This window comes from Clupea harengus, chromosome 16, assembly GCF_900700415.2.
Source record: "Clupea harengus chromosome 16, Ch_v2.0.2, whole genome shotgun sequence".
Lineage (NCBI taxonomy): Eukaryota > Metazoa > Chordata > Actinopteri > Clupeiformes > Clupeidae > Clupea > Clupea harengus.
The window spans coordinates 25,223,177-25,238,381 of NC_045167.1; positions in this window are offsets into that span (position 1 = coordinate 25,223,177).

Sequence of the window (15,205 nt, forward strand, 5' to 3'; positions counted from 1 at the left end):
TCTTAACTCCATTTACGAAGTTCCAATCGATATGCACAAGTATACATAAGCTTATTAATGGATTGACATGACAACGTGAACGTTTGCCGATAACACACGCATGCCGGTAATTAACACAGTTAAGATAGCTAGCTAGACAGTCTAGGACACTGTCCTGTCAGGGCAGGTTCATGCTAGTTAATAAACGTAGGTCTACATCTCAGTGCCTCTCCAGATTTGTTAAATTATCTGAAGTTAAATTAATGTCATCTTTTTCTGCGGTCCATGAACTATGCTGGTATTGTAATATGGAGTGACAGTGGTGTAGGAGGTAGAGAAGTCGTATTGTAATCAAAAGGTTGCTTGTTCGATTCCCTGTTGAGCTGTTTTATAACTTATTTTGAGCATCAAGTTCTCTTGAACTTTGGACATTATTTGTCTGTGAATAGATATTTCGTGTTAGTACATTTAATGCTGTTTAGATAATTCTAAAATGACTTCGAATTTCTGTTTGTAAATGTGATAAGAGAATTCGGTATTTAGCAGTTTATGCTAGCTCTCGTGAAAGCAATTTTTTCATGTCCCCCCCCCGGAATTACACTCTGAAATTTGACCATGTATTGTCCCCCCCTACAATGAAATGGGATCTCCGCCCCTGAGTGAATCCGTATTATTCAAACCAAAAAGTCCGAGATCTAAGTTCTAGGGCCTACTTATCCCACCTATGATGATATTAGGCGCAACAACAACGCGAAACAAATTATTTATGTAGTAGGCTACCGATTAGCCGCCCTTAAATACATTCAGCTTCGGACCCAGAGCATGTAAGAGCTCGTTACACGGCACAACGTCGCCAAAAATATAATCGACATAAATTACATGATCGACCTCACACTTTTGTAACTTTAGCTGGAAAGTGAAAATAAACTAAATGCGACAATATCCTAATGTCCTAAGTAGCTCACTTTCCTATTATTTAGGAATTCTTTCAGAACACACTCACCTGTTGCAGGCGCATAAAACAAGCTCAAAGGTGAAATCTAGGTAATATAATCTGCGTAGGCGAAGTTCCGCCAAAGCGCTGCCTAACAAACATCTTATACCTTGAACTCCATACAAAAACCTGAACTAGAGGCCTATTTCATGATACTGTTGTTCCTTTGTGAAAAGGCCTGGAAAGATGAACCTGTATTTGTAGCTAATTTATAACAGTATGTCTGAATGTCTAAGGACCCGATTTTGCGCACTGGTGCACAGAAAAACTACATGCCTTAGAGCTGGTGGTAAAGGCTTAAGTGGGAAGAGTCAGGCCAAAGTTGGAAATGGTCAGTAAATAAACACATATCAAAGACCCGCCTGTTGCGTAATATCGCTATAGTACTTGTACTACTGTTGCGGAGAAAAAAGCAGCTTTGTCAAAATTTCGCAATCAGAAGAGGAGAGGCCAAATGCGCGTATCTGCGGATTCTGTATTGAAAGGGTCTTTCAACAGAAAATGCTCATTCATCTTTTCTGATCCGAATAAAACTCTCTATTCTTGGTTGTTCAGGAAAGATCTATAAAAACGTCAGTCTGTCAGAGTGTTGATCTATAAAGGTTTATTTTGCCAGTGCAATACCAACATCATAAAATTGAGCAACTCTCGAGACTAAACTGAGTTTACAGAGTTTTGCATCCTCTTTTTATACATCTGAAGAGACCCTCCCGTCACCCTAAATCACCTATGGCCCTCCCCATAGAATACACGTAGTTTTTTAAATGGAGTATTGGGGCCCGAAACTGTTATTATGTCATATCGGGTCATTTATCAGGGCCTCCCCCTTATGGCCGAGGCCCAACCACCTGCCCCTGGCATATTATGGAGCAGCCCGTGGCTGGAAAATGCGCCTAATTCAGACAAGAGTGTGTGTGTGTGGTGGGAGAGGGGAGCCTAAAATGTGCCTAATTCAGACAATGGTGTGTGTGAAGTGGGGGAAGGGAGCCTACAATGTGCCAAGTTTAAGATAAGAGTGAGTGTGTAGTAGGACAGGGAAGGTTTCCGTTACCTTCAGCCGGCATGAGGAAAGTTCCTGCAGCCATCCTGTGGACAGTTATCTTGGTCACCTCTAAGACTACCCACACATCACTATGACCAGACTTCATACATAGCCTACTTAAACATAGAGTGCACATAATGTAATTCATATGATAGTGTTAATCATTTTGTAGTGGTATAGTAGTCTTGATAGCTTCCTATCATGACTTTCCTAGTGGTTATGCTGATTGTTAATATTCTTCAAATATTCTACCCACACTGGTTATTATACTGATTGTTAATACTCTACACACACAGATTATTGAGTTTTCATTCATGTATTTTCCACCACAGCTCCATGGATGATCTTACTGTATGAATTGCGGGTTTGCCTTTTTCAAAGTTATTCGGTTACTCCCACCTTTCTTTTGTTTGGTTGACCCCTACGGTCAATTAGATCCAACCCCGCAATCTGACTTTCACTCAACCAGAGCCTATTACCCGTTTGGCACCACGCCCAATTTCTTTCTTCTACACTACAACATGCCCAAACTTAAAGCGATGAGCTTCTCTATTCTCCTTCACAGACATACAGTCTAGATTGAATGAAATAAATCTGGCTATACAGTGACTCCGTATTGTTCAAACCAAAACGTGTGAGATCTACGTTCTATGGCCTACTTATCCCACCTATGAGGATCTTATGTGCAACAACAACAGGAAGCAAACTTTTGCAAACTTTTTGCAAAATGTTGCCATCATAATATGTATTCATCTATATTATGTAGGCTATGTAGGTGGCTAGTTTTAAAGTAAAATCCGAAAAATCATTTTGATGGCACACGGTCATGCAAAGTGGATAATCACAGTGTAGTAGGCTACGGACTAGCCGCCCTTGATACATTCACCTTTGGACTAAAAGAATGTGAGGGCTCGTGACATGACACAACGTCGTCAAAAATATCACTGACATAAATGACATCGACTTCACACTTTGGTAACCTTAGCTGGAAAGTGAAAATAAACTTAAAAATGCGACAATGTCAATGTCCTAATGTTCTAAATATCTCACGTTAGTAATTATTTAGAAATTCTTTCAAAACACACTCATCTGTTGCAAACACATAAAACAAGCTCAAAGGTGAAATCTAGGTAATATAATCTAAGCGAAGTTCCGCCAAAACGCCACCACCATCTTAGACCTTCACCTCCATGAAAACATGAGCTAAAGGCCTATTTCATGTTACTGTCATTCTGTTGTGAAAAGACATGGAAAGATTTGACTTCATCTGTAGTTAGTTTATAGTAGTATATCTGAATGTCTTAAGACCCGATTTTGGGGACTGGCACACAAAAAAACTAAACGTTTTTGTTTTAATCTATTATGAATTAAGTATAGTTTTAAACTAGTGAAATCCCATCTAGAATATTTCCATTGGTTTGTTGTAGTGAGACGCCTCCAAAAGCCTATATGAGCCACTATATGTTCATATATTAAATATTCTCTATGAGCCTCTATATGTTCATATATTAAATATTCTCTATGGGCCTCTATGTTTATATATTAAAGATTCTCTATTTGTGTCTCTGATGTGGAGTGTCTGTTCCTGCAAGTCCAGAGACACAGCTGCAGGTGAGCTCAAAATGGTGTCTGATTTAGAAGCACTGGTCAATAAATGGTCTTGAACTTTGAGATCTCACAATTAAAAAAAAACTCTGCCGCCCATGCCTGACGCATTCAAGTCAGGTTTTTATTTTTCACCGTCACACAGCTCCTCAGTTTGAACACAGGGACTCAATAGGTGGTTGACTGTGTGGTTGGATGCCTCACACACATTAAAGACTGCTCTACCACTGATTGTTACTGAAGTACTAGAATGCAAGACTGATATTGAGGAATAGACCCAAGCAAACCTCACTGATTTGAAACAATGAAAGTTAGAGCTCCCCCTACTGTTTTTTACAATCAAAGTGTTTATTGTTTTTTCATTTGAGAAACACACAACATACACCTCACATTTAACATCACATTCCCATTCTACACTATACACACACTACACAACAATCAGGGCAATACACAGAGAGAAAAAAGAAATACACAATTGAAATAAATAAAATAAAAATAAAAAGGGGGGTGCTAGTTAAGATTGAATAATACTTGAAAATAGTTAATTATGGAGCACTAGTCAGTTGAAATGTAATAAAATGTAGGAAATGAGACCAGACCTGGTAGAATTTACCCCTACCATCATTCAATCTTGCAATAAGATCTTCAAAGGAGGCTGTGTCTGTCATTAGCTTCAGCCAGTCTGTAAAACTAGGCCTTATTTGGCTCTTCCAGTGTCTAAGGACAATTCTCACTGCAGTGATAAACCCAGCTAGTGCCAGGGCAGACTCTGCCTTAGACACTTCTGGTGGTAGAAGGGACCTATCTCCAAGCAGACACAGTTGTGGAGACTCTGGTAATGCTGTTGTTAACCACTCTCCAATAGTTTTAATGATTTGTCTCCAAAAAGGAAAAACTAGAGGGCAATCCCATAAAAGATGGAGGTAGGAACCTGTAGCTTTCATACATTTCCAACATATATTGTCTTTCATTAATCCCATTCTATGAAGCTTAACTGGTGTATAATAGTATCTGTGGATAACCTTATAGTGTGTACATTTACTAAATGAATCCCTCACAGGCCATCCTGCATTGAAAACCACCTTTTCCCATGCCTTACCCTCAATGTTTGAGTTCAAGTCCCTCTCCCAGATTTGCCTTAAGGAATCACAGTGACCATACATACTATCTGCCATGATCTTATAAAAAGCAGAGGCAGTACGAACAGGCTCCGGCTCCCTAAAATAACAGAGCAGCTTATTTGTGTCTTCATCAAGTGAGACCTTCAGACTTGTTACGCAGCTCCTCAGTTGTAAATACCTCCAGAAATCTGCTTTATCCCTTAAATTGAATTTTAGTTTGACTTCCTCAAATGACTGGAACAGGCCATCAGCATACAAGTCGCTTAACCTATTAATGTTTTGGTTCAGCCAGGTGGTCCAAACAAAAGGTTTCTTCCCTACTTTAATTGAGGGATTATTCCAAATAGATGAATACATTTGCTTATACTGGGATATGTGCAGTTGCTAATGTACTTTTGCCCATGTCTCCCTGGAGTACTGCAGTATTGGGTTTGGGTGCCTATTTTTCTTAAGACCTTGTGACAGAGACTCAATTGGTTCAAATGGAGACACCAGCTCCCTCTCTATATCCAACCATCCCAGACTTGAATGCTCACCACACCAGTGTTTAGCCAATTTAGACACCTCAAAAGCTGTTCTGTATAATTCAACATTAGGTAAAGCCAACCCTCCCTTGTTTCTTGTAGTATACAACTTCTCAAGCTTCATACGGGGCTTCTTGCCATTCCACAGAAATTCTCTAATTATTTGGTTGTACTGTTTAAAGAAAGAGTCTGGAACAGTTAGTGGCACCATCATTGATATGTAATTCACCTGAGAAGCAACCATCATCTTAATGGTGTTTACTTTGCCCCATAAGCTAAGGTTGATCAGTTTCCACTTATCCAGGTTATCCTTTATGCGCTGAAGCAATGGGTTAAAATTAGCCTGTACCATGTCATTAATAGTTGGAGTAAGCCGAATCCCAAGATATTGCATACCGGAATCTATCCACTTGAACTGAAGTGCATTATTAATTGTTGGAAGACAAGTTCTAGATACTGGCATTACTTCAGACTTATGCCAATTAATCTTGTAGCCTGATATTTCCGAGAAGGTTTCCATAATTTCCAAGAGCCTGGGAGCTGAGGAGACAGGATCTACAGACAGCCAAAGGATGTCATCAGCATAAAGGAACAGCTTATGCTCCCTTCCTCCTGCTTTTATTCCATGTATGCTTGTATCTGATCTGATTGCCATTGCTAGTGGCTCAAGAAACAAAATAAATAATAGTGGAGAGAGGGGGTCTCCCTGTTTTGCACCCCTAGATATGTTGAAAAAAGATGACACCACTCCGTTAGTCAGCACTGATGCCTTTGGTTCTGCATAAATCAACTGAATCCATTTAATGAATCCCAGTCCAAACCCAAAGTTCTCTAGAACATGAATCAGAAACCGCCACTCCACCCTGTCGAAGGCCTTCTCTGCGTCTAAAGAGAAGGCAGCAACAGGTTTGTCAGCTTCTCTATTTTGCCACATAAGGTGGAGTAGACGTCTCAAATTGTCAGAGGATGACCTGCCCTTCACAAAACCCACCTGATCTGCATGTATAATACAAGGAACAATCTTTTCAAGTCGTATAGCCAGAACTTTAGTGAGAATTTTATAGTCTACATTAGCCAGACTAATGGGCCGGTAGCTAGCTGGATCTAGAGAATCCTTACCCTTCTTAAGGATGACAGAAATTACTGATTCATTAAGTGTGTTAGGCAGCTGACCAATTGATAATGACTCTGAGTATACTTTTGTCAAGATAGGTGCTAAGATATCAATGTACAGCTTGTAATACTCAACAGGGAACCCATCGTTCCCTGAAGCCCTACCTGACTGCATTGACTGGATGGCTTTCCTAACCTCCTCCTCTCTAATTGGAGCTTCCAAAAGCTGCACTTGTTCTGTTGAAAGATTCGGGAACTGGATCTTGGAAAACCATTTTTTCAATTTTTCTGAGTCAAAAACTGTATCTGATGTGTAAAGATTTTTATAAAAATCCATAAACACCCGGTTCATTTCTTTAGCTGAGGTAACTATATTTCCATTGCTTCCTTTAATTCCTGGAATGGCACTAGCAGTGTGTTGCTTTTTCAATTGTCTTGCCAGCAGTTTGCCAGCCCTCTCTCCGCTTTCGTAGAAGCTGGCCTTAAGCCTGAACATGGCATACTCAGCCTTCTTGCTGTATATAAAATTTAGGCTGTACTTCAGCTCACACACCTGTTTAAGCAAGTCTTCACTATAGTTTTCTGACAGTTCTCTCTCTTTTTGTTTTATCTTACCTTCCAGCCTACTGATCGTCTCCCTATCTTGTTTCTTCCTTTTTGATGCTTCGGCAATAATTATGCCTCTTATACATGCCTTTGAAGCCTCCCATACTGTGCCTATTTTTGAAGTAGAACCAATGTTAATCTGAAAGAAGTTTGTAAGTTCTTCTGAGAGTTTCTGTTTAAACACAGTGTTTTGTAAGAGAGACACATTGAGTCTCCACCTGTTACTCTTGACTTTTTCAACACAAATAGATACACACAGCTCCACTGTTGCATGGTCAGTTAGTGCTATGACACCTATTGTGCTATCTATTACTGACTCAATAAGATCTTTAGAAATTACAAAATAATCAATTCTACTGTATGACTTATGATTATGTGAATAAAAGGTGTACTCCCTTTTATTAGGATTCATCAATCTCCAGATGTCAACCAAACCAATATCCTCCTGGAGTTGACCCAATGCTACTCGACCCTTAGATGGTGCATGGTAGTACTTAGATCTATCTAATACAGGGTCTGGGGTCTGATTAAAGTCCCCTCCAAGTATTGTACATCCATCTTCAAATGTCCCAAGAAGTCTATTGATTTTGTGAAAAAAATCAGGATCATCCTCATTAGGTGCGTAGATATTACATATGTTAATTTTCTTTCCATTAATTATGGTTTCAATACAGACAACCCTACCTTCTTCATCTTTATGCTCCTTTAGTAAAACCAACTTCTGTTTCTTATGCACTAGTATTGCGACACCTCTTTTCTTACTGTCAAATGAGCTATGAAATACATGGCCCACCCAGCCCTTTCTGAGCTTCATTGCCTCTGAATTTCTCATATGAGTCTCCTGTAAGAGCACCACATCCGCCTGCCTTGATTTAAGATAAAGCAGACACTTTTTCAATTTAGTAGGATTCTGTGTCCTATTTACATTCCAAGAAATTACTCTTATATGACTGTTATTATTATCCTGTGCATTCATAGACATCATGCTCCATCATGGCATACTACCACCATCCACCAGTAAGGACAAAAAGGGGGGAAAGAAAAACAAAGAGAGAATGATAATACATATTCAAAAATAACATAAAATGCCCATACACTAACAAATACAAACACCTGCACAATCAAACATGAACGAACCCTTGAACCTAGGGTTAATAACACCAACACCCCATCTCTGCCCACAATCCCCCACAAAACCTGTCCCTCAAGCTTCATGGGGGAAACCCCTCCCTTGATCTGGTCCATGAGGCGCTTATCCAATGGTTACCATTCAATCCCCCTAATCCCAATACACTATTTAAGCCCTATATTAACATACGTGGTCCATATATGTAAAGCAAAACCAGATAGCTTGTTGAATAATTACAAATGATAACAGCACTACATTTTTTAAATATTTTGAAAGTGGATTGTTTTAGGTAGAAGAAAGTAAAACTGAAAAAAATAACCTGTTGGTTCCCAAACCAATATTTTCAACACAACGAACATCTAGCACTGATGCAGTAGCCCTAATAGGCTACTAAAGGACTTGTCCTATGTAGAATAGACTATGCTAGGTTTGCATTAATAAAAGAAGCCTACCCACAGTCACTTAGAGCCTTCCGTCTCCTTGTTCAGAAATTGTAGTGCTTTCTTGTGGTCTTCAAAAGTAATTTTCTTCCCCTTCCAAGTGAAGAAAAGTTTTGCTGGGTAGGCGAGCGTAAATCGAATGTCCATCTCGTGAAGTTTCTTCCGAACGTCCGTAAATGTCCTCCTCTTCTCAGCTACAGCTTTCGTTGCGTCAGGAAAGAATGAAATCTTGGACCTTTTCCATTCCAGCGCTGTCTTGCTCTTGTATTTCCCTTTAGCAGCAGCCATCACTCGATCCCTCTCCAATACAGAATGGAATCTCATAACGACCTGCCGCGGAGGGGAATCCTCATCTCTGGAAGCTGGCCCTGGTCGATAAACTCGCTGTAGCTCATTGTCAGCTAGCTTCACTCCAAGAACGTCACCTATCAGCTGACAAGCTAGCTCCCTCAAATTTTCGCCCTCACTTTCCTTTAATCCAACCAGCCGCAAATTCAGTTGTCTTTCCCTGTTTTCTGCATTTTGCATGGCTCTGTCCAACTCTTCACAATGCTTTGCTCTTTTCTGCAATTCAGTGGCCAGCCTGGTATTTTCAGTTTCCAAGTCCATAATTCGACCGTCTGTCTTCTCCAGTCTTTCAAATATGGTTGTAACGTCCACGCTAGTTTTAGCTTGCGTTCTCTTAACTTGGGAAACATCCTCTTGTAACTCTTTAAGTATCCCACTAACCTGAGCCATCTCATGCATTGTTTTCTCCAGTGTTGCCTGAAGTCCTGCTAGGGCATCTATTGTAGGGCTGGTAACACCGGCTGAGTTGGATCCTGCCTTCGGTGTAGTTCCACTAGCCATGCTAGCGTAGTGTACTCCTTGCTTAGCTGTTCTACTCTTCGATGTAAATGCCATGAGGGGAGGAAACACTTAATAGTCACGCCTAATCACTCGTATTTGGTACTTTCTATACTTTACAAATCGTTTCAACATCAATTCTGGGCTTAAACTTTCGAATTGGCATGAAAATTAGGGGATTTTGCTGGAGGAAAGTTTTAGGCAGCCATCACCCTCGGCGGTCCCACGTGACTCCAGCTCCCCCTACTGTTGAAAAACTGACACTGATTGATTGATAACGTTTGACCTGGTCAGATATTAAACCAGTCATCATTCAGTGCTCTCATGGCAGCCACCTGCCTCTGACCCAGTCTCTCTTAATCATGACTTTAAAATGGGTCATTATGGCATTCCAAGAATACTGACTAGTGTTACAGGGATTAGTTGACATTAGCAGAGCTCCCCCATGAGCAACTGGAATCCACTGATGTCTCAACACCAAGTTTATGTTTTCCACAACACTTCACACAGTTGGCTCAGAAGTGACACTTGATAAGAGAAGTGTTGTAGGTAACTGTGTGTCTTCTGTCATCATAGGGATCGTCTTTTTGCGTCTACTGCACGGACATCTAAGGATGCCCACAGAGCGAAGACTTCAGAACTATGAAATGAAACCAACAATGTTCCCAAATGGGACATTTCTGTCCTACCGAGAGCATCTTCCTTCTTCTCTATCCTGTGGGGGGCTATTTAGTCTTTGATTAAATTATCCTCTATAGACGGTTTGATGATTATTATTCTGTCCCTGTGCCATGTACTGGAGTGGGTCCTCCTTTAGCCCAATGTACATCTAGCCAAGAAAATGCAGCTAAATGTCTTATTATTCTGTACTTCATCCTTTTTATGAAATGGTGGATAATAGAATCAGAATAACTTGGCCACTTATGACGACTCATACAAGGAATTCTGGTCGTTGGTGACTCTCAAGCAAAGAGATACACAACATAGATTATATACAGACAATACACAGATAATACACACAACACACTACACACAGATAATACACACTACACAGAAGACAATACATTTTATACACTGCTCACAGACAATGTGAAATACACACACACACAAACACATGCTATATACATGACAATGTGAACACAAATAGTGTACATGCAGTGCAGGTGTGTGTGTCAGTGCCTGATGAGAGAGAGTTAGAGAGGGGTGTGTCAACATGCTGTCTCTGGATGTAAGTACTCCAATAAACTGATGAAATAAACTGATTTCACACTCGTGTTCACTGCATCTGAATTACCTTGGGCTACCATAGCCTGTAAAATGTGTTTCAACAAGATGTTAACAGGTTTATTTATTTGAAAATTACTATATTTGTTCTCTAAGTTTACTGCTGACACAAAGGTGCACACACACACAGTGTACAGCCACACATAATGTATGTACCTTCAAGCTGTGAAGCTGTGATTCACTATCACCACCAGTAGAGGGAGGTGGTCATCTGCAGAAGACGGTGTGTGTGTCAGTAAATAATGTTGATTTGTTGGTGATAGTCTAGCGGTAGCATGAATTACTGTAACTAAAATGCAGTTTAGAGCTACGTCATGCACTGCCATGTCTCACAATACCCAAGTATGCGCGCAACCGATGGTCTGGTGGTACCTTCATGTGTGAATGAAGCTAAATATAGTTTAGAGCCTCGTCATGCAATGCCATGTCTCAGAATACCTGAGTTGTCCTGAGTGAAAATAAAGCAGTGTAACTGAGCACAGCTGTCTCAGTGCAGTTTCTGGCTGTAGGTGTAACCCAGGAAACAGAGCTCTCTGTGGGGGAAACTTCTATTTGCATTGCCAGGCCTGAGTGGGTCTGCTAGTCCCAGAATAGAGCAGCGCTATCACCAGATGTTCAAATGTTCTCAGGGGATTTACATTACAGGACCTACATACAGTCTCTTTGAGCTCAAGAGTGATTATAGAGTTAGAGAGTCTGGAAGGATTTTTAACTCATCAAAACTCCTTTTAAATGCTCTTTCTATGGTACAGAGTGCATGTTATTTGGTAAATACTTTAATCATTATTTAAATCTGTAAAAGTCCCCAATTTCCCATCTAAGTTATACAGTTGTGATGTTATATCATTTTAGGAGTTATTTGACAGAAGGGTTGTCAGCAAGTATAAGAACTTGTTAAAGAAAGTATTAGTATATTTTATCATGAATGTCTTTTTGTTTTAAGGTTTGTTCCAAAATGCTGTGTGCCCTGCTTCTCCATGTAGATTGGACTTTGGAAGACAATTAGCAGAGTCAAGAATGTTAACCCAGAAACCTCACGTATATGTTTACATAAGATAAGGAATTGGGGGGTTGTGGAATGTCTTGTTACTGGGCAGAAGTAGAAGGTATCCTAAGTGCATCCCAGAGACTTGACTGTCATACTGTGTAAACATTGTTTAATAAAAGGACTTGTTTTCAGCACGGCACGTCAGACAGACTTAAGGTGTCTGTCTCCGTCGGGTCCCGTTCGAAAACCGTCCAGTTCACTTACATGCTGGGTAGTGTTTTTAATCTGCTAACTAACTGTTGAGGGTCTTATCCCTGACATTTCTTGGTCCTTCGAAGCCGGAACCCAACAACACCGACCGCCTGGGAGCAGACTTCAGGAAGCCGAAGACAAGTGCACGTCCTGCCGAGAGAAACCATCGGCAGAAAGTCCCACTTAGTGAATTCTGCGTGGGCCGGCAGAAAGGGGTCTGCCTCCAGGGAGGCTGGTCTGACGGGGATCTGAAGCAAGGTTGAACACACAGCATGATATGAAGTAAGTAGCATAAGTTACTGAACGAACGGACTAAAAAAAAAGAGATTCGAGGTCTCTTAAAAAAGCGCTAGTTCTAGGCCTATGTGAATGAATGATCTGTGTGAATGAGAGCGTGAATGGAGTAAGGTAATTAAGCAAAATTAAAACTTTGGAAACTAACCCTAGAGTACAAACTCCCAGGGATGTCCGGATTGATTTATCAATCTAGAAGCTCGGCGTCCGGATATTTTTCATAGACTCAAGAGAAGTATTTTGCTTAATTAAAAAAAAAACTCACCATAATTAATGAATATGAGATGGTTTGAAGAAAGTAAGAAGGCAAGATGGTTTTAAGAAAGTAAGAATGAGATGGTTTGAAGAAAGTAAGAAGGCAAGATGGTTTTAAGAAAGTAAGAATGAGAAAGATTGAGAAAGTGAGAATGAGAAAGTCAATGGAAAGTGAAGAAGAAGATTAAAAGAAAGTGAGGTTAAGTGTTATTCTTGTAGAGAACGAGGGGTAAAACTGCAGGCTTGATAAACTATAGAGCTTTTTACGGTGGCCACGTAAGAACTCTATACATTTATCTGCTTTGTTCATTTGCACGCACTTTTTAGTCTTAAGTGCGTGAAGGGGGAGTTACTAGAAATGATGTAAGACATAAATAGAGTTGAGCATTTGTGAATGAGAAATTGGGATACTGGCATAGACAGACACTGCGCACGCGCGCAATCCATGTGTCTCATTGAAATAGCCACCAGTGACTGTGGCTGAAAATAAACACAACTGTAAGAAGCTGAATGCTAATACTTCCAGAAGGATTATAATCCTTTGTTTCAAACGGATAAGTGGCTCATTCAGAACTTACTCATTGTGTTTCATTAACCTTGTTTGTGAGTCAGAACGTGCTTGTTTCAATTGGTTGAATCCTACGGGCCCTCAAGAAGGCAGGGGTGTGGTTTTTCCAACAACCCAAGATAACCGGTGGTTTGAATTAATTAATTAAGCACGTGACAAGCGACACAAGGCAATAATCAAAACAGAGGGAAGAGGTCTTATTGGATATGAAAGACCTTACATTGTACTAATTTGATTTAACAGCACAGGTGGGGAAGGGACACGTATTGGAATTGTGATCATCATTGTGTATCATCTAATTATCATTGTATCATTATATGATAATGATGGCGATACTGCTTAAATAAAATAATACAAGTGCAGATCGATTTGAGGATGAGGAATTTTGGTCTGATCAACTAAAAAAATCTCTATCCAAATAATCGAATTGCATGAATAGCCGCAGGGGTAGAGGCCCGGAGTTAAGATTAGATTAGATTCAACTGTATAGTCATTGCACAGAGTACAAGTACTGAGACAACGAAATGCAGTGTAGCATCTATAATGAAGAATAAAGGAGTGGGATTTAGAATAATCACAGAGTGCTATAAATATATAGATATTATAGTAATGAATGGAAATAATTCCAGTGTTGCAGGTTCCTTGTTGAATTGTATTGTTTAAGGTATCTATTATTAGTAATATTACCTTTTCGGAAAACCATACATAACGTGTAGGCTGTGAACAAACGTTGGATAAATTACTTGAGGTCCAGCTCACGTACTTCCAGTGTTGAATTTTTACAGGGTGAAAGACGTTTTCAAATTCGCAATATTAGCTGACCGAGCCATCGGGCCGGTGCAGGAATTTGCTTATCAGAGCGAGGCGGTTTGATTCGATATCCGAGTAAACTGTAATAATTGCAATGGGTTGGGTTGAGTTGCGTTGCAAGGGTAATTTTGATCATAGCGTTTCGTTTTTTAATTGCCGTCAAAGGGATTTAAACTCATAGTTCCAGCTGACCGTTGTCCGGGAGCCTATGAGCTCGTTGAAGTGAAGAACTTCTGTTTTATTTAGTTATTAGAGATTTGAAGGTTTGAAAATAGTTTTGCCGTGCTTGATTGTCCTGTAGTGTAATCGCAAATGTCCGTATATTTTTATTCAGGGTGTGAACTTGATAGATGAAATGACGAACTCGGTTGCGTTGATGTGGGCATTCAGTCATTGGAGCAAGAGTATTGATCGGAACCTAACGTTTTAAATTGATATTTAAAACTAAAATAAGCAAGTGACCAGTTGTTGGCATAGTTTACTTGAAGGTATTTTGTGTAACATCTGTGAAGAGAGAGCATTTAAAATTGCTGAGAGCGCGACGCGCATGACACGAAAAAGATCAGATTAAACTTTCTCTCGTTACCTTAGTAGTGCGCCGTCAGAGGGCATAACAAGAGAAAAGTGGAAATACGAGATTGTGATGTGTTGTGAGCTATTGTATGTGCCAAAGTACTGAGTGACTAACATGGCCCGGAATGATTGTAGATTGTTTTTAAAACGTAAGATCGCTAGCAGCTACTTTTTAAACAAACCTGTGTGATTGACTGTTGGGACAAAACAGAGAAGCACACGGGTGGGGGCTGTTAGGGGGAACAGAGGACTCAATCTCACACACGCACGTTCTCACACACACCACACACGCACGGTCGTAATTAGAAGGAGAGGAGGTGAAAAGAATAATAATCAGACTACACATATTAGTGTAATATTATTTAAATTCAGAAATACTTTTGGTAGATATGGAACCAACTACGCCGTTAAAGGAGATAGTTGAATTGTAGTCGTCAGAAGCAAACTATTTGATACTGCATAATTAAAAATTGACTGAGCGGACAAGCAATTTGATTCAAGCCCGTGGCTTGAACACAGGTCAGTGGGTACCCAATTATGCAGAATTAGTAAGACCTATGCATGATATGATTTTCTCTCAACCAATGGCACCCCACGATAAGGTTACGTGGACTAAAGAGGGTTCAGAATCTTTTCAAGCGACAAAAGAAAAAATAGCCAGCTCGACAGTACTGGCTCTCCCAAATTATGCGAAACCTTTCGTCCTTATGGTTGACTCCAGACATAGATTCATGACGTCTGTTTTGCTTCAAGTATGGGGAAGCAAAATGAGACCCATCGCA